Genomic DNA, 21590 nt, shown 5'->3' with positions numbered 1-21590 from the left:
TTGTATGTACATACATTTTCACACTTTGAAAAAAATAATGGGTGGATTTCAAAGCATGTTTTCGCAAACGGGCCTGTGTTTTATTTTTTGACAAGTGTCATAATATAGGTACAAAAAATAGTGATAGACCTTTGGTATAGCTGTGGCCATGAGCAGTGGCTAGATTGTCAGGGTCATGGTATAAGGTCATGACCCAGACAATCTAGCTACTGGCCATGACCGCGAGGGATGAAAAATTGTGTTAAAGTGGTCATGTCCACCTGGGACCGGCTATGTGATAAAGTTATCAAAAGTAGTAAAGGTTTGAAAGTGGAAAAAAAATGTGCTTGTGGTAATTTGGTCATAGAGTTCTGACTTTGCCTTTGTGAGGCTGCCATGGAAAGGGAAGAGGGGCTCTGTACTGAGCCCCGCATTCTTTTTCTATGGTGGCCATCTTGGAAAAGGCTTTTCCTCCGGCGTCCCGCTGTAGGAAGAAAAATCTATTTTTTAGCACCCGGGGTTCTTGCTTTGGGAACCAAGGATGCTAATGGCCTTTATCCACCATTGCAGGGGCTGCAATGGAGGAAAATGGTCCAGAGCCCTCGTTATTTATTTATGTATAATGCGCCGAAGCCCGCAGGCATCAGGGCGCACACAGACACACTTCGCTTGGGCTGATAACTTGGGCTGCCAGGACATTATCCCCGGGGGATGAACGCCACATTATTCCCATTAGCATAACACAAAATGCTAATGAAAATGTTAGAAAAATGTGTTGACTCTAGGTATGGTCACGTGCCACTGTCCGGAAGATCCACAGTGATGTCAGACTTTCGCGGACGTCGATGGAAGCAAAAACACTGGAAAAAGTACAGAAGTTTTCAAAATGATGCTAGAAGGTGGGAAATGGCAGAGTTTTAAGGTGAAATGTTGTAAATTGGACACAAATGTTGCTATATTGGGGTAAGTATGATATTAGTAAATTGTAGGAAAATAGCATGCACTGGTAAACACCCATAGAATTCTCTGAAAAAAACTTTGTTAAAGAGACATTATGGTTATGTTGCACCAATAAAAACCTATGCAATTCAATTAAAAAACATTGTTAAAGGGACTTTATGGTTAGGTTGCACTGCTAAAAACCTATGAAATTCAATGAAAAACTTTGTTAAAGAGACGTTATGCTAAAGTTGCACTAGTAAAAACCTATGAAATTCAATGACAAAACCTAGTTAAGGTGGCATTATGGTTAGGTGGCACTAATAAAAACTTATTCAATTCAATGGAATAACATTGTTACAGGGACGTTATGGTTACAGGTAAAACCGAAAACCTCAGAAATTCGCCAGTTATGGTAAGCTAAGCAACCATAACTCGCACCACCACCGTGCACTGCTAAGACTAACACCCAGGACATCAAAGATGACAACACAAATGGATGGGGCGAGATAGAAGCGCATATAATGTTTTTTTGTAATGATAATGAAAGGGCAACAGAAGTAAAGGTGCAACCTGCAGAAGCCAAACTAGTACAGAAGAAATTGGTGAAGGTAAGCATGAAGGGAGTAGTAGTAACAAATCCCACAGATGAACAACAGCTTTCAGGACCATCACACGAGTGGACAGACAATCCAGATAGCAATCAACAAGACAGAGGAAGGGTCCAAGGGGCAAGGAGTAATTCGCAAAAAGGGCGAGAGGGAGGATTTGAAGGATTAAGGCCACAATTTGAAGGAACATGTTGGACATGTGGAAAGATGGGACACATGGCTAAGGGTTATCAAAGCAGACACAAATGCAATATCAGCCAGGAGCACCCCCAACTCCATATTATGCACAAGGGCCAAAGTTCCAATGTATGGCCCAGGGGCTGCGCAACTCCAGAACATAGGTCCAGTACAGATGCATGCACCAACACATGGACAGCCCAGACAGTACCCAACCCCAAATATTATGAAGAATGTCATACAACAAGCCCCAGCACAAGCAACTACAGTGCCATGGGAACAGAATGTTCTTCCACGAGGAACAGTTACACACTACACTGGAGCTAGTGTTTTAGGAAACAATGCTTTCCCACTTCCAGGGTCCCATGCATATACACAATGGACCATAGATATACACAATAGAACAGCCACCACAGCAAGCCCTGATGTGCTGAGTTCTCTCAATCACTCCTGATGTAGACAAGGAACCCAAAGTGGGGGCGAGGATAGGGAACATAATGTTTACCTTTATGGTAGATATGGGAGCCTCCCGATCTTTTATAAGGGAAGGACGGTTTCCACTGACAAATAACAGTATGGACACTCAGGGATGTACCCCTCACTATGGGGAACCAGGGGATAGTTGCACCATTACTCTACAGAACAGAGACGCCAGTGAACTTACTGGGGAGGGATCTGCTTCAGAAACTGAATATGACCACTTGATTTACTGACAAAGGAATTGCATGTTCAACACCAGGCAAGCATTACAACAGAAAAGCCACGGTAATACAAGCCCTCTGTAGTACTCACACAGTTAGAACAGTACCATTGGATGAGGCCTTATTTACATACTCAGTGACCATTTTGATTGGTTGGTTACCAGGTGTACAAAATGTAATATTTAGCCTATAAGCAGAATTTTTATTCTGACCAGCAGTGCCACATGAGGAAGCTCCAGGAACAATGTTCACATTACACATTGAGACAGGGATCATGAGGGAAAGACAGTCATCATAACAGGCACAGATGGGGAAAGGATGGAGTGGAGAACAGTACTATGCATAGACCCCACACTGCCACTAAGCGATGTCACAGATGAACAGTTATTTGCAAACATGGAAACAGATGGAGAAATAGTATTTGAAATCTGCATACCCTGCCACATGGTAGTACAGCACAAGGAAGTACCACAGGCAATACTGAAGGCCACAGCAGCACCCTCACAGCTACAAGAAGACTTAGCACAAGTGCCTAGTCGACTATGGACAAGCAACCCACATGACATAGTGGGACTGACCGGCATAGGGGCAGTTAAAAACAAACTCAAACCAGGCACCATAAAATAATATCCATTGTCCAAAGAAGCAGATGAGGGAATTTATTTTAATATGAAAAGAACACATAATTGAGTTTCAAGAAAGAGCACCAGCAGAAGAAAAAGCATTATGGGTGAAAACAGGATATACATCGTCACCCACTGATAACATTAAAAATGAGGAACAATAAACCAGGAGCACATTTAAATGCCTGATTTACACCATATCTTAAATCACTGAGAAAAGAAAAACGAAAAAGTGAATCCATCTGGAGGTTAAAACCATCTGAGGTGAATAAAGTGAACCTTATTAACATCTCTACTAAATACAAAAATGAAATACGACAAGCTAAAAAAGAAAGCTTTGACAATAGGATCAGGTACCAAGGAACTATTCACCATACTAAAGGAACTGGAAACCCCCATTCCCGTACCTGATAACTGCGTCAAAGATAAGACATGGTGTGCTGGTATACAGAAAGCACTCACTGATAAAATTACCAACCTCCAAGTACAAATTGCAAAAAAAAACTAAACATACCAACATCCACTACCCAACCTAGAATTGTACTGAACTCACCTAAACCAGACCTCAGTTTCAACTTCACCGAAATGACAATATTAGAAGTTGAAAAAATAATACTCTCTCTCAAACCTTCCATTTGCCGAGGAGACCAATGTCCTGCCCAAATTATAAAGGATGCTGCAAGAGAGCTCTCACCTTTTATCTCTAAGCTTATTAATGCATCATTTACTTCAGGTACAATCCCAAGCAATCTTAAGGAATCATGGGTACTCCCTCTTCTGAAGAAACAAACCCTCGACCCTGCTATACCCACTAATTATAGACCTATTACAACGGTGCCATTCCTCCTTAAGATATTAGACAGGTTGGCATATTTACAGATTCAGAACTTCTTGGAACAGAACAAACTTCTAGGTACCTGGCAATCAGGTTTCAGAGCCCAGCATGGGACAGAAACGGCACTCATCGACCTCGAGGCCCAAGTTGACATGTTAAGAGATCAGGGTAAATGCGCCTTATTACTCTTCCTAGATCTCTTAGCAGCGTTTGACCTGGTGGACCACACTGTTCTCTGTAACCACCTAGAATCAGCGGCACACTTCTCGCAACATGCAATAGCGTGGATTCAATCCTCCTTGAGCGAAAGAACGGTGAGAGTCTTCTCCACATCAGAAGCAGCTGATCCCATCCCAATCTCATGTGGTGTTCCCCAAGGCTCTTGCGTCCCCCCCATTCTGTATAATATATTTACCAAGCCCCTCTTTGATGATCTTGTCTTGGTGTCACCTACACTCACTATGCAGATGACACTCAGATTATCTTCCTACTTACAGGGGATTACAACCAGGGTTTGGCCTTGGTGAATAAGATATACCTCATCATCCAGGCATGGATGGCACTACACGGCATATGCCTGAATGATGATAAAATGGAGCTCATCATCCTGGGGACCACACCTAACATTAACAAACTTGGCCATAAATACACCTCTTTCAACATAGACGGCAACATGATTAAGGTAATGAAGGAGGTAAAACAATAGGTTTTTACCTTGACTCTGGCCTTATCCTAACAAAACAAGTAAATGCCATGACATCTGCCACAGCCTACACATGTAAACTGATTAGATCAGCTAAACCCTTTCTCTCAACAAGCAGCTGCACCACTCTGGCAAGAGCAATTGTGCTATCCAAGCTCGATTATTGTAATGCGCTCTACATTGAAGCTAACAAAGAAAATGAAAATACTCCAAAATAATGCCTTGAGAGCGGCGTTAGGAATATCCAAAAAAGTTCACATCTCCACAGTGAGGAGAAACAATAAGTGGTTAACTACCCTTGACAAAATGAAACTCAAAACTGCCTCTCTAACGTTCAAATCACTTAATAATGCAGCACCTCTTTACCTCACTGAGAGGTTCAACAAAAGACAGACACTCCAACCTACCAGAACGATCTATACCAACTGTCTGACAGTTCCTCCAATCAAACGAACTACCATTGGTGTAAACAGATTCCCTGTCAAAGCTGCCCAACTGTGCAACTCCCTGCCCCAAGGCCTAAGGGAAAACCAAACATATCGACACTTCATGTACAGCATTATCAACTGGTTTAAATAAAATGATCTACAAAACTCAAACTGAAGAGAGAAGGCCAACTAACCTCTCCCCATTGACTTCTCCCTCACTCCAACAGACCCTTGACCTTCATCTGTAGATATCACTGTATTTTAGTCCTTTGCGGATATCGCCTACACTGTCATTTTTACTGGTTGTGTACTTTACCAACTATGCTATGCTATGCTGTAATATAACCGTATGCTCTTCAGGCAATAAGTATGTAACATGTAAACGTTGTACATTTTTATGTCACTTTATGTAACTTTGTAAGGTTAAAATATCCTTATCTCCGCACCCTTACACCTCTGGATCTGATGTGCACTATAATTAAAGAAACAAACAAACAAACATATGGAGGCAAACAAAACAGCACATGTAAAGTAGTAATGCCTATAGAGATATTAACATTGCCTTAGAGCACCTCCACTTTCCTACGCATGTACCTAAGCAGCAAATTGCTGCTGACATTAGTGAGGGCTGGTTCGTACCGAATCTGGCCAAACCGATTGACAAGTTTGTGGCAAATTGTACCACATGCCATAGGTTTCATCCTGGACATACAGTTAAGACACTAAAGGCAAAATTGCCCCAACCCACAGGTCCTTTCAAGGAGCTCCATGTCAATTATATTGACATGGTGAACAGATGCGGCACATATAGGTATGTACTAGTCGTAGTGTGCCCATATTCCTGATGGATAGAGGCAGGACCTTTTGTTAATGCAGATGCCAAGTCTGCAGCGAGGTTCCTCATGAGGGAGGTGTTCCTAAGGTGGGGCATCTGGGAAGTTCTGAGATATGCCAATGGGCCTCACTTTGTAAATGTTTTTTTTGGGGAGGTTACCCGAATGCAAGGAATTAGACCTAAACTGTGCACCGCCTACCACCCCTAGGCAAATGGTGTGGTGGAGCGGTTGAATTGTTTTCTCAAACTAAAGTTGGGTAAGCTTTGTGATACCCTCCAAAAGCGCTGGCTTTATTTCCTGCCTTTAGTGCTGTTCAGTCTGGACAACCAGCCAAGACAGGGCCCCCACCTGACACCCCATGAAGTGGTTATGGGAAGGAGGATGCATGCCCAGCTTTGCCCACACAAACAGCATCTGATGCACACAAAAGTGTAGATTTATTGGGGGATGAATTTAATGTATATCTTAAGAATATGTCAACCCGTGCAAAGTTAATTTCTTCACAGATAGACATCAAAGTGCACCATCTGGCTCCAACAGAACGACAAGACACAGCAGCAAGAGAACCTCTTCAGCAACAACCAAGCAACAGATTCTATGCCGGACAGCACACATGATGTTCGATTCAAACAAAGTTTGTCGGACCATTCGAATGGAAAAAGCAATACCAACTGCAACAAAGCTAAAGAATCATCCTGCCTCGGTCAATTTAACCAACAGGCTTTTTGTTCTGACCAGCTTCATTCAAATTTTGGCTCCTTTTATATGCGAATATAGGAAGTTCTTTGAATAAAGACTCACCTCTCTCATCTAGTGTCAATATATTCCAGTTCTTTTTGATGAGATCTTTGATCTGTTTGCTCTGTTTAGAGTATTTGGATACGAATACTATTGGGGGTGCTTCATCCTGTTTCAATTTGGGTTGAAGTAATATTCTTCTCTTCTTTTACCTTTCAGTCTTTCTTTCGCTTCCTCACTTTCTGATCCGTCGTATCCTCGAGTCAAAAATGTATTTCCCATCATGTTAATTGCTTCCTCATAGTCCCCTGGATCACTTACTATCCTTTTAACTCTCAGCATTTGGCTGTAGGGTAAATTCTTGATTAGGCTAGGCTGATGAAAACTAAACTTATGTAGGATGTTGTTCCTGTCTGTAGGTTTTTGATATATATTAGTTCTGTAGTCAGTTCGTTCCTTAGTAACCTTGACATCTAGGAAGTGTATTGTTTCCCTTGAACTTTCAGATGTGAATTGGATACGTTCATCAATATTGTTGAGATACTCCAAAAATCTTTTCAACTCGTCCTCTGTGTCATGACAGATCCCAAAGATATTGTCTATGTATCTAATCCATAGATCGATCTTGCTTTTCCATCTTGTCACTTTCAGCACATGGTCTACCTCAAATTTGTGCATGAACGCATTAGCGTAGGCCGGTGCCATTGTTGCACCCATAGACTTTCTGGCTGTTTGTAAGAAGAACATACTTTTTATATTGAAAATATGAATTTTCACTGATGAACTCCAACAGGGCCATAATAAATTCTTTCTGGGCTGGGATATCTCCTTCTTGTAAAAATAGCCATTCCACCGCAGCTCTTCCCAGATCGTGTGGAATTGAAGTGTACAAACTTTTCACGTCTATTTTAAACAGTATGTCTGTTTCTCTATATGTTGCTTCATTAAGATATTTCAAGAAGTGTGTTGTATCTTTGACGTACTTACACGTTTTCTGTATTAGAGGTTGTATGAAATAATCAATATAGGCTCCTAAGGGTTGTAGAATACTGTTGGTCCCTGCTACGATAGGTCTCCCTGGCGGGTTGATAAGACTTTTGTGCACTTTCGGTAATATGTAAAAATGCGGGATCTTTGGGTAATTGTATGTCAAGAATCTTTTCGTGTGGTGATTAATCCAACTCAATTCTTCTGCCTTAGTGAGTAGTTGTTCCAAGTTTTGTTTGATTCCAATAGTTGGATCTGTTTCAAGTCTAGCATATGTACTTTGATCTTCTAACTGCCTCATGCATTCCATATCATAGTCTTTCGTGTTCAGTAGCACAATTGCTCCTCCCTTATCTGCACTTCGTATAGTGAGTTCTTCATCGCTATACAGTTTTTTGATCAGCTCCCATTCGTGAGGTTTCATGTTCATTCGTCCTTTGGATTTAAAATTAATTTTCTCTAGAGGGTACATTGATTGGTGGAATGAAGCCACTTTGGTATATACGCAATATCCCTTTTTCTTTTTTAAGGGATGGAATTAATCTCATTGCTGGTATGTACATTTATTACTTACATTTGTTATATATGCATTATGTTAATTTATGTTGGAGTTTAGCCCTGAAGATGGTGCTAGACACCGAAATGCATTGGCAAGAGCTGTGATTTTGAGCAGAGGGATTGGGAATACGCCTAATGCATTGTGTGATTTGAACACAAACTCCTGAGTAAAAGCTTTGATAAACCAAGTGGCTAAAATCTCATTTTTTGAAAGAAAGAAATCAAATAATTACACGGATTCTTCAAAAACCAATTAACTAATTTAACAAAGAATGGAATGAGCTTCCAGCACTGAATTTAGCCTCATGATACGAGGCAAACAGTGAGCGCTGGGTGCTACAGGGTGGTTTCCACTCTGTTTTTCAAATCATTACAGGTATTGAGGCCCGAGTGTCATTGGACCTTTTTTCGACCCAGTGAGCTCCATTTAAGCACAAAAGAATTTTTTGGAACAGTACGGAATTTGAGAACTACATAAAAATATAATACTCTTCGTGGTACCCACCTATTCCGCATTCTGTACTTACTCGCACCCTACGACCCTTACAAGGCCATTACCCTTGCGGTAACTGTGTTGCCTGTCAATTCACAATAGAAGATGAGCACATTCCAAATTGGAAGATGAAAATGGATACTTAGGGACCTTACCAATTGCAAGAGCCAGAATGTAATCTATTGCATCGAATGCCTCCGTGGTCTTCGCTACATTGGCCAAACCACACGAGCAATTAACACCAGGATTTCAGAACACAGGTCAAAAATTCGATGCAAAATTTAACACCGCCTCTGGTCGAACATTTTGTCACTACCAAGCACACCCCCAACAAAATTTTCTGGTGGGTGGTTGAGAAAATTAAGGGAGGCCCTGACATCCAACATAGCCTCCTTCGAAAAGAATCACAATGGATACACAGGCTTGACACCTACCACCATGGCCTGAACAAGATTTTTCAACCTGTACTATGATCAACAGGCTCTAGCACACTTCCGCCATCCTGGAGCATTTTTTCCATTTTTTCTACATTTATATCTAGAGCCCCTTCTTTTTGACCAGGCTCCCTTTATAGTCCCGTTCTTCATTTGCAACTAATGGGACATTCCAACAATATGGCATTACCATCCCTCATATGCAGCCACACCTATAAAGAAAAGTCTTTCTGATACCTATTGCGCACTGTAAACACCTAAGATGCCGCCTCCCTGCACTACTGTTCAGCGCCCATTTATTACTTAAAAAACTTTTTTCAATTAACATGGAACCCGTAGGCCCAATTATCTGGTTTTACCAACATCTTGCTGGTAACAGGTACACTGGCACGTCCCTGTACACTGATCCCTTTGTTTCTCCAGCCAGTCTGTTAGAGAATGCGCGGCTGTCTCTAGCATGCGCGATCCCTATGACAACCAACCCAAACACTAAGAAAAAGCCCAATGCGCATGCGTTGTTTCCTTAGCAATGAACCAAATGCTCTGTGGACACCGCGCTCGCCCACTGTTTGTCTCTATCCAAGAGGAGAGACAACACAACCTTATTGCACGGCCGCGCGACCACAGCTGACTGCAGCGGCTGTCTTCTTGCCTGAACGGCTGAGTCAGATAAGTTTGGGGGTCTCATGCCGCACGTGCACACTTGACAACTCGGCCTCACGGGCCAGTCAGTGTGTGCGCGATGGCAGAGCTTTTCCTCCTCCCTCCCCCCTTCTCCCCGGCATTGATTGCAGCACTTGCCTATTGCACCATAGTTTATAGCATAGCCCATTGACAGACTTTTAAACACTGAACACTCGGCATGTTTCTGGCGCACACTAGCTATAATTAATAAACGCTTCGGCTGTTTTTCCTATTTATTAGTACACCTTGCACTCTAGCATCATGTTGGTACAGTGGGAGCTTGGTGTCTGCCTTTCACCCACTTCACACTCTGTTTTGCTTCATAATTTAAGCATCTTGCATACTCTCCAAAATAATTATAATCAACATCAGTATTGCTACTAACTTCTCCCCGCACTCACAAAATCTCTCAAAACGAATACTGTAGCCTATTTAATAGTTTGACTATGGGAAAGCATCATTATCCCTACCTAAATGAGATTTTGGTACCATGTGTTTGCTCCCTGCTTAGGAGTCTATTTCAAGGACTGAAGCTAATATTGGCCACTGCCAACCCCTGTTGCACACGGCCTGATGTCACTGCTTCCTGAACCCCACACGTACCGGCAACTTTGTGATTTGTTCCCTTCTAACTAGGTGTAAATGGGTATTCCCCATGTCCTGCATCAAGCTATTGTGTTTTTTTCACAACACCACGTGAGACCTTGGCACCCATCTCATGTGGCCTTATTTCTCCTTTAAACCTTTTCTAGAAACACCTTTCTGTGAACTTAACTGTGAAGCTCCACAGACTCCCTGCTATCTACACGATTGGTCCCGGCACCTGGCACTTTTTTTTATGCGCGGGGCAAACTCGAGCGCTTGGGATAACAAGCACCGGCAGGTAAGCGTCCTGACCGGCACTCTGAGAATCAATTAAATCTTAACAGTGCCCCAGTACTACGGGCACCCACAGTACAAACCTCACTCACAAACCTCACTCACTAGATATCCATGTACCTCCTACAGGGTCCCGGATTAGGAGCCCTGATGAAGGCGGACTTACCACTGTTTATCACCGCCGAAACATGAAGATCACAGGGAATACCAGAACATCTGTACCCTTGTTTTTTGATTCTTGTGTCTAACTCAACATCTTACCACGTCGGCAGAGATCAGGTATCTTGTATCTAATGACCCTGCAGCATTCACTGCTTTCCTTATTGAAATAACTCTGCTACACTAAGGATACCTAAAGTATCCAAGCTGGGATCAATGATGCAATGGACCCCTTGAACTTTGTACATGCATCTGAATCCCTTTTCAAGAATACCACTTTGTTAGTGATTTAACTATGAAGCATTGTCTTTTTGTTTTGTTATATGCATTTTCTTTAACATTCTCTTTGTCATTCTGTTGATCACCTTAATTGTACTTAACCATATGTACTATGTGAAATTTTCTTTTTCCTTCTTGTTACATCAAGTGTTGAAAATATATGATTGCACTTTTTTTATAAAATCTTCCGTTGATTCACAGTTCTTTTTGTGCTTAGAAATATTCTCTAGAAGAACCATGTACTGTTACTTAGTGGGTGGTGACTTGCATTTAGCGCTGACTCATCCAGAGGATTTCTAGAATCAATAAACCTACTCTTTTTTCAAAACACTTTAGTGGACAGTTCTACTGCTAATATATCTGTCCACCCTACATTTCTGTGGTTTAAAATACAATTAGCACGGGTACATTCATTGTTTAGTTTTTAAAGTAGAGAAACTCACCCGATCTTCGTTTTCTTTCAGGGGCAAAGGAAACGTGCCACTTGGAAGCAATAAGACCTCTAATCAGACATATGCGACGCCAGCACTAAATGAGGGAATTGTCACACGCATGGATTTCCTGTGGAAATGTGGAACAAAAGCCTACATCTCCTTACTACCCTCATGGTACAGACGTTGCTCATTAGTAACATTGTATGCCCCAGTAATGATGATTATAGAAAGTCATGTAACATTGCACAAAGGACAAATCCCAGTCCCCTGCATCTCCCCTAATGATTGCAGGACAAAGAAACTCCCAAAGAGCAAAAAAAAGGAAAAGTTCGAATTACCTTCCAAAGGAAGCAGACAAAGCCTTGGAGAAGAACCTAGCACAATATAGGGTGTACCACAACTCCGGGGTTTTTTTGTTCGGTGCCAACTTGGTTACCATGCGCCTGATTATTGTTTTAATTCAAGCAGGTGTCGCAGGTTGTGTGGAGCATGAAAAGGGACAGTAGTGACCCCGACCCCTTAGAGCAAAAGTTTAAAAAGGCTTCTCCACACCTCAAATGAGCGCCACACTGAGTATTTGGGTAGGTTGATTTATTGTATTAAATCGAAAAATGCCCTTTACAGATGACACGTGTTTCGACACACCAGTGTCTTTTTCAAATCAGGGCTAGTGGCAAAGCTGATAAATAGCATAGAGACAATGAACATAAAGCAAAATTTGACAGATATGCATTACAATAATATGTCATGATGAATCAAATTGCACAAAAACCATAGCGAGAAAACACAAATCATGATGTTGTATAGTCACAGAGAAAAAGGGAGGGGTGAAGGGTAGGGGAGTCAAGGGTAAGTCATGTTGAGAAAGAATATAATAAACAAAAACACAAATGACAAAAAACACAAAAAAATGTTATTAGCAAGTGAATGATCAAGTGAAAAAAGGACAATTACTTAAATGATTGATACTTATAGAGATTTTCGCCCTTGTCGGCCTTACCTAAATCTCAAGTCAAAAAGGTTTCAATTGGGTGTTACACACAGTCATGGGTTAAATCCCCCTATGAGAAATCATATCGAAAATAGCATCAAAAATAACACCTTGGTCCGTATGTGTGGTTTGAAAAGCCATAGCTTGTAAATACTAAGCATTCGTGTTGATGTAATGTGATTTACTGAAACCAAAATATGTGCCAAGAAAATTGGAGTATGTCCGACATCACCGGTTTAAATCACTGTAATATGCATGAATGTAAATCTATAAGTTACCGAGCACTGAAATAGATCATATTACTGAACAGTAGAGAAGTTAGAGTAAAGCATCAGCGAACGCGCCGCGAGGCGGCAGAAAATCTGGGTCGTATTGCATCGTATTGCGTCCAAGCGCGGTAGCGCTTTTAACATGATATGGTTATATCTGATAGAAAGATAGTGAAACGCTGAAGCCTACCTCCTAGTCCGCTGAAGTCCGCTGCCGTCTGGATTGTGCAAAACGCTGCACTGACATAGTTTACATAGGTTGTCATGACAACCCAAAGTCCTACTGCTATTTCCATTGAGCCTCATCTAGGAAGTCAGGCAAGGAATAAACGAGCGCCATGTTTTGGGCTCATGACCAATGCAAATGTTAACAAAGACACCCGTGAAGTGATATTTAGGTGTTACATTTAAACATAACCATGTGTCCTTAATAGATATAGCAGCATTGGTCAGGGAAATATTGAGGGGAACTCAAGATAGCGAATGATGACAACGCTTTACACTAATTGAATAAATAACACATGTAGGCCTCAAGACCCATTTAACCATCTCCAATATATGAAAACCCTCACCCCTTCAACAGAAAACATCAGCCAGGCCCTTGCAGAGGGGTGCACACATACCAAGTTGCAACTTCACCACAGCAAGACCTAATGCCACACAGTAATTGGTTAGGGCAATGGGGGGTGGGGGGGGGGGCGAACATCTTCCCAGTCCTGAAGTGCGGTAGTGAGGTCATGAAAAAGCAACAAAGAACATGTCAGACCCCAGAGCTAAAGGACAAACACTGTACATGGATTGGTCAAAACACATCAGCTTAGCTCAGTTCCCAAGCTTGTGTTAAAAAACATATAACAAGGTATGTTCCTAGGCAGTGCAACAAACGTATCATAATGAAGGTCACAAGCTAGTAAGAACTGAACAATGAGCAGTGAAGAGTATGCCTCTCCAGACAGAATGAGTAGGGCACAACACTGCAGCTTGCCAGCAAACAAGGCCCCAGCTCATAAGGTCAGAAGCCGGGCAAATGGAATCATGAGAAAGGAAGGAAAAGTAAGAAATGATTCAAATGAGGAGTTGCAAGGTTGTATTTGTGAGGAACAGTTCACAATGATGGGAACGGTAAGACAGTGCCAAACAATTAGGTCAATGGGAAGGGGATGTAAACGTTATAATTTCATTGTCACACTGTCACATCTCACACAGGGATTGTTGAAATGTACTCAGTCACTCGCTGCACGCATTATCCTCCTGAAACAGCCAATGAAATGTCAGATCCAGCTGATACAAACTTAAAATAATACTATCCAATCAGCACCATGAGAAATGAGATGAGCTCAATGTTAATTAATTAATTAATAAACTGATATATTGATCCAGTCACGAGGATGGAATATGCCAATAGAATTAGGTAGTGTATGGATTCACCTATAGTGCAACTGATGAGGTCCAATCAGAGGTGGAGAAAACGTGAATAACCTGCAACATTTGTTGTCATTTCTCTTCTGTAATTTGCTGAAAAAACCTGCACATTTCTATAATACTGGTGAATGTCTTTTTGATCATTCCCACCCTACGCTATAATAACTTTTTAATTTTCTAATATCTCGTGCATTCATTTTTGGCTATTTGGGCTGATTTGTATTACTGAACGTGGGGTTTGTCTTACAGAGTAGTGTGCTATTGCTATTGTGTGCTTGTTTGGTGCCTTCATAAAGGAGTATGTCCTCCTAGAAGAAGAAAGCATTCTCATCTCACTGAACAGATGAGCCATGATCAATTAGAACACAGAGTGGCAGAGGGCAAGCATTCTTATCTACTGAACTGTGGCATCGAGGGTCACAAAGGCAGTGAGATGTTTCAGTGCAGGGAGCAGCTTTATATGGTGGTACATGATGTGAAGGTACCACATGGAAAAGAAGGCTGCCTTACCCAAATGCGAAATCAGTTCTGAAATGTGGGACAGGGGATAGTTATCCACTGAGACATTGACAGCAACATTAAGAGGTGAACACATAGTCTGGTACCCTTGCCATCAGCCTTCTTCATTAGGGAAAACTGAACTCACCACTCTGAGGCTTCCATGGGCTCAATGACACTGTAGTCTGGGGGATGGGTGGGTCAGTAGGACTCTGGACTCCTGTCTGGGAGGTACACAGTTCTGCCTAATTACTGCACTTGGACATACCTCTCTTCATGGTGCCTGTGGGCTCCCTCAAAATGTTCTTGTATCTCTGATGTACTGCTGCACATATCACAGAGCGCACAGCCAGGACAGTATCATCACTGATGGAGTACAGACTGATACCCAAGACACCTTGTTCCTGTCAGTCCAGAACTGGATGGCTGACTCTGTCAAGATAGTTTTCCCTCTGCATGATGCCCTTTGAATGTGCACAGACATTTCCTGTACTGCAACATTTTAACTGTTTGCCCTTCATATCTTCCTGGATTTATATTGGATGCATACAGTTCCTTGTGAGTGCTGGCATGTGGTTACTTGTATGCTGCCTTGAAATGATAGCATTGCCCAAACCTGAGTCCACCATTATTTGGGCTTGCCCTCTGTTAACATGGACAACACAGTAGAGTTGCTTGTGCTTCTCGTAAGTGGCAGAACTGCTTACCATCAGGACTAGATGGCTGACTTTTAAACCCAGCTATCACAGTCATCTTCAATGTTGACCAGTCACACCCATCAGTTCCATCGCTCATGGCACTCTTTGGACACATGACACCTCCTACTGCAGTATATACTGTCTTCACCTCTGTGGGGGTAATCCTTGTTGTCTACTAGGTTCTCTGATCTCTGTTTTCTTCACTCCCTTCATGCACCTCATGATGGGTTCCAGCCCCTTGGTGATGGTGGTGGCCTGATCCAGCATGGTGTTGTGGCGCTGCCAGAGTGCTTCATGTAGCATTTGATTGCTGCAGTGAATCATGAGTTGGTCACTGATCATTTGATCTGCCATGTCACCAAGTTGCAGGTGCTGACTTATTCACACAGAGCAGTGGCAAAGCCACTGATGGGTTGATAAGTTCACTGGAGGCATATGAAGAATATGTAGCGATCCATAAGAATAGAAACGTTTGTATCAAACATGATTTCAACACCTTTTGGGCTTCTGTATATATATCATTGTTTGCAGCGCCATCTGTTTTGCGACTGGGGCCAAATCGAATGGTCTCTGCCTTTCTGTACCCAATGCATTATAAAATAGGGCCGTCTTCCTGTTCTCTATGAATTGCAGACCATACCAGGCTTCCAAAGAGTGGCCAAATGATGAGAGGTGCCAATGGGCCCAGGGTACCAGCGTTACTCTGGAGCTGGCCAGAAAAACAGCAGAGTGTCATACTGTGAAGAATCCGACCATCTGCATGGTGGGCGTGCACTCGCCTGGGCTTTTTAAAAAATGTTTAATTAAATGGAACGATGGTCGACCGACCTCCGGAAAATGTGTGGAGCTAATCCTCACACATTTTCCTATGCTCACACCACGACAAATGAACTGACCTGTGTACTGCGGGCTGGACACCGCCACATTAGTTGGAATATGACAGCCAAGCAGAGCACAATGTCATCTGAGGAAGGGGGAGGACCAACCTTCCGCCTCTCATGGTCAGCCTGATTAACTGACAACAGCTCCATGGAACCACCCTGCTCTTTGTTAGGCCCTGCAGCTGGTGGCAGCATTTATCATACAAAGAGGGGGTACTTGAAACAGGCCCACACAGTGCCTGGCTGCAGAGTATAACAAAGGGGACAGGAAAACCAGCAACCTTTCATATGTAACTATGTCAACCTGGAGCTAGCTCCCACCTCTCAGTAGTGATGGCAGTGAACTGTCATGTCTCGGTCTGTTGTTGACAGTAGGCCACTGCACTAGGAGGACCTCATTCATAAGGTACGGGAATGTGGTTTGCAGGAGCCAGAGAGTCTGGTCTCTCAGAAGCTCCAATAGAGACCTGCCGCTTTAACATGTACCACACAGGGAGGACCATTAACCAGAGAGACTCTTACAACACAACAGACAGGAAGATGGATGGGACTTAGTACCACAAGGGAGTGAGCCCAGAGCTCCTTCTGTAGAGAGAAGGTTTCTGACATATTAGTTCTGGGGCCCACCTTGCTCCTATTTTCACCTCTTTACCTTTCCTGTTGTAAAGCACTCTGGTTGTGACCTCACGCATACAGAAGATTGTTGGCAGGGACCCCAGGATTGGTTCACAAAGGTAGGCTTAGGCTGCATCAATCACTGTGAAACACTTGGCTTTAAAAGATGGCTGAGTCCCTCTTTTGGCAGATCATCTGAAGCCTTCACAAGAAGAACTGAACCTTGGACCCTGACTGAAGGTACAGTCTGCATTAAATCTTCTGCTAGTGCTGGGAGGCAAAGATATCCAAAGCAGGAAGGAAGATCCCTCCCCTAAACTTTTCCCATTGAACAGGGGGAGAAACAGAACTAAGAGGACCCTCCAGCCGCTCCAGAACCAGTACCCATCAAGCACACAGTGTTCCCTGCTAGGCTCTGCAGCAAGCTTCCTGGACAGAGAGTGCCAGAAGGTCTCTGAACCTAAAACCAAGGACAAAGTAGCTGCCTGCAACACACTCCACAGCCGTGGGCCGTCCGCCTTAACGGACAACACAAGCCCATTAAAGAAGCTGGGAGATGTGCCTCAATGAGCATCTACCACTGTCTGCGGTAAAGGACATTTCCGAGCCAGTTGAGTTCACTGATCCGTAACTGATGGCAACGCTGACCTTTGTCAAGCTGTTATCACTAAAAGACATCCGATACATCTCGACCAGTGCTTCAGAACCGCTGATCAGCACTGAGACAACGATTCATGGCCCTGAGCACCATGTAGGCCAGCTTGCAGCCATTCGTCCAGCTTTGCTCGCACAGCCGTCTTGCTACCTGATACCCGCCGCTGTCTCCCATTTTGAACTCTGTCAGAGAAGCCTGCAAAGCACCCTGAAGCCGACTTAACCATGTTGAGCATCAGAAACACCTACAGCACAAGGTGCAATATGGTTCTGTCCCCCTGGTCCTTCCCATGAGGCTGCTAGCGACATTTTAAGACTCTAGTCCAACTTTGTACTAAAGCCAACAAACCTTAACAAACTTGTGATTATTAACCATACCAACTAATCTGCTGTCAGTATACAGAAAGCATTCCCTTTCCTTTTTTGAAACTTTCTGTCCTCTGCATTCCTTTACAAGGTTGGTTGTATTTCGTAATGTTGTTAGATTGTCTGCTGGGATAAACATTTTTAATGCAACTTTGACTGGACACTCTGTATCATTGGGTAAGAATTGTATTTTAGCTGTGTTGCAACTAACCATCTATCCACAACCTTTAGAATATAAGCCTGCCGTTAAGACCACATTACCAAAATTGGACAAGGAGGTTTCTAATTTGCTTGCTATTCCAATCTGTTTGGATCCCTTCTGGTGTGTTAGAGGTGTGGGGCTGATAGAGGGTTTAGAAACTGATATTCACCCCTGCACCACTGGTACTGCGGAAGTTGCTTCGTCACATTGGTGGCAGATGGTCAGATCTAGTTGGAGCCTAGTGCACAGCTTAGTCACCCAATGATAAAAGTATGGTTGCAGTTAACGTTTAGAACATTGCTAGGTATTTGTTAGTAATCATGGATCTTGACATAAAGACTGTGAAAGGCATGGGCAAGGATGTCCTGCACGTCCTATGTCAAGAGAGGGCACTTCCCCCACAGCACCAGGATTAATAAACCTGAGTTGCTGACCAACCTCCAAGCTTGTGTAGAAATGAGGGCAGCTGGAGAGGAGACCCAAGGGGATGGGATAGGCCTCTTGTACCCGAATGAATGTATTTCCAGAAGGGATGGTCGAAGATGACGAGGAAGACATCATGAGTAGGGTTTCTCAACAACTATCCCTCCTGGGGGCAAGTGTGCTTTCTCAACTTTCCAGAGTTTCATGGAGGTCAGGGGCTAGTGCGGCATCCCGCAGGTCCCAGGCCTCGGCACAGCCTCTAAGTGGCCTAGTAATTGTTCCTGCTGTAAATGATGTAGCAACTAGAAAGCTCCTGTTGGAGGAGAGGAGACTAGCGCTGGAGAAACAAAAACAGTGGGACAAGGTCACCATTGAGCGGAACAGGGCCTCCATAGAGCTGCGCAGGCTGGCACTCGAAGAGAAGAAGGAAGCCAACAGATGCGCATGTAGCGAAGGCAGCAGTAGTGGCTCAAACCAAGGTGCCCGGGATAAACCCCAGCACCATATCCCCAAAGGTTTTGTGCAGGTTTATGAAGTGGGGAAGGACATTTTTGAAGGGTTGAAGAGCTCGAGCTTGCTTTTCAGCTACAGGAGGTGGAGGACGTATTTTGGGATGCAACCCTGATGAGTCGCTTATCGACACAGTGGACTGATGCAAGTCTTCAGTTAACACCTGAGGAAAGGCTTTTTATGAGAGCATGAATGCAGCCCTCCTCATGAAGTTCTGTAACACCCACGAACAGTATCTCAAAGAAAAGTGGGCATGCATTTGATGCGTTCACACACTTGTCAGTGAAATATCTAAGCGGTGGGTGCTTGGTAACAAAGTTGACACATTTAAAGGGATGTAAAATGTTAGTGCATGTGAGCATGTCTTGGAAAAATTGTGAGGTTGACCTACACCAGCATCTTGTGGACACGACCATTAAAGACCCTAGTGAGCTTGCTAAGGCTGCCGACAGGTTTGTAAGTACTCGTGTCCTGAAAAAGGCTCAGGCGAGCACATCCAAACCAGATGCGAAATCCTCAAACAAAAAGTAACAAGGATGGAAGGACAAAGGTCCAACCCACTCCTTTTCTAAGACAGGTCTCCAAAGCCACAAAGGGAAATCCCACAACTTTAGTTCAGCTGTGCACTCAGAAAAGCAGAGTGCAGGCACCCCTAACACTGGGACACTTACGGTTCCACCGCCCAAAGGTTGTTTTGTGTGTATGGAGCTGGGCCACAGGAAAGGGGATCCTGCTAGCAATGGCTTGCCCAAGCAAGCTAAGTGAATGTTGGACTCATGGAGGAGGCCTTCATTAGTGTGAGCCTCCTAGAGGAGGATTTCCCACTAGGCCATGGAATGGCTGAATGTGGACTGGTTACACTGAGTGGGAACAGTACAGGATCTCCAGAAGAGGTTGCAGTTCCCAACAATAATCACCTGTTCTTCGAACATGTGTACATCAATGGACTCTTAACTCCTAGGGTCAGAGACACCGCAGCTAGCATCATGGCTGCCACACAGCAGTGGGTACAACCAGGACAGTATATTGAATGGCCTCATTGTAGCATCAGTGGGTTTGACGATAGTAGAGTTCAGCTGTCTGGGTGAAACCAGCCAGCGCTGTGTAGCGGAGAAGGACTCAATCCCTGTCCATTTCTTTTCAGTAACGATCTTCCTGACTCGAGTTGCAGCAGCTACCAGATCGAAGGCCAAAAGGGCAGACAGATTGAAGGCTCTCAGCACATTTGGGCCTGGAGTGCTTACAGAGGGCTTATTGGAAGGAATGGCATGGCCAATATCCCCATGTCCAGTTCCGCAGACTGCTGAGTCACTTACTCCTGTGGGAGAGGGGCCAGTAGCCACTGAGAACCCTACTTTCGTAACTGGGGACTCAGTGACTTCAACGTTGCCTGGGGCAGTACAGGATCCTGAGATGAAGGACCAGGTAAGTTTAGACTTGAAGGGCCTGCCCGAGCTGGAGGAGATGACAGCAGCTGGGGGAGGATCAGGCTGACTTCTTTAAAGACCAGAAAGAGTTTCCCACTCTGGTGGGCCTGTGGAACTGTGCGGAGGAGCAGGCTATGGGCGAAGCCCCTGGACTAGTGAAGGTGTACTAGGAAACCCCATTCCCCCTTCTTCGGGCATCTTGTGCTATATTAATAAACTTCTCAGTCATATCTGTCCATTCTTTTCTCATGGGAATATGTCCCTCTTTGCGTAAGCATTGATTAATTCACGCCTGGATTACTTTAACAGTCTGTTTCTGGGCACCTCCCATTCAAACCTAGCAGCACTCCAGGTGATTCAAAATGGGGTAGTCCTGGCCATCAAGTGTCTTGCCAGATGAGGTCCTATCACTCATGCAAGGAGGGAGCTTCACTGGCTCCCGGTGAAACATTGGCCTATCCACAAGGCCCTGACGCTGAGTCACAAATGCCTGAATCTTCAGGCCCCTGCCTATGTCTGCGAACGCACCAAGGTCTACCAACCATATTGCTTGCTTCGATTTGCCAATCAGGCTAGCCTCTAACAATCTACATTCAAACTAAAAGGGTTTGGTGGAACCTCCTTTAATGTTCAGGCCTCTTCGGCTTGAAATGCACTCCCTCCCGACCTGAGAAAGATAATTTCTCTATCGGATTTCAAGAAAAAAATGAAGTCTCACCTCTTTAACCTGGCATAATGGAACATCCTCTCTCTGCTTTGTTTTACCAAAGTTGTCTGTCTGTGTTTTCATATGTGCCTTGAGACCTATGGATGAGTGGGCGCGTTATAAAAATTAAAATAAATAAATAGGCTGGACTCCTGTACAGTGAGCCAAAAGACTCGGGGGGGGTTAGTGAAATGCCATAGAAAGTGCCTATTGGATTTGTCTGACCAGATTCATTTCGCAGGTCACGTGGGAGTGACCAAGGCATCGGACCGGTTGTCTGCACACTTTTACTGGCCCCAGTTTGGTGTAAAAGTTGAGGAATGTGTCCTGTTCTGCCGGACTTGTTAAAATCTGGCAAGTCAGGCGGTGTCACGAATGCCCCCTTAATTGCACTACCCATGGTTGGGCAGCCTTTCGAGAGAGTAGACATGGACATTGTGGGACTCTTGGA

The sequence above is a fragment of the Ambystoma mexicanum genome, chromosome 2p, assembly GCF_040938575.1.
Source record: "Ambystoma mexicanum isolate Mex_15411 chromosome 2p, UKY_AmexF1_1, whole genome shotgun sequence".
Classification (NCBI taxonomy): Eukaryota; Metazoa; Chordata; class Amphibia; order Caudata; family Ambystomatidae; genus Ambystoma; species Ambystoma mexicanum.
This window is presented reverse-complemented; position numbering follows the sequence as displayed.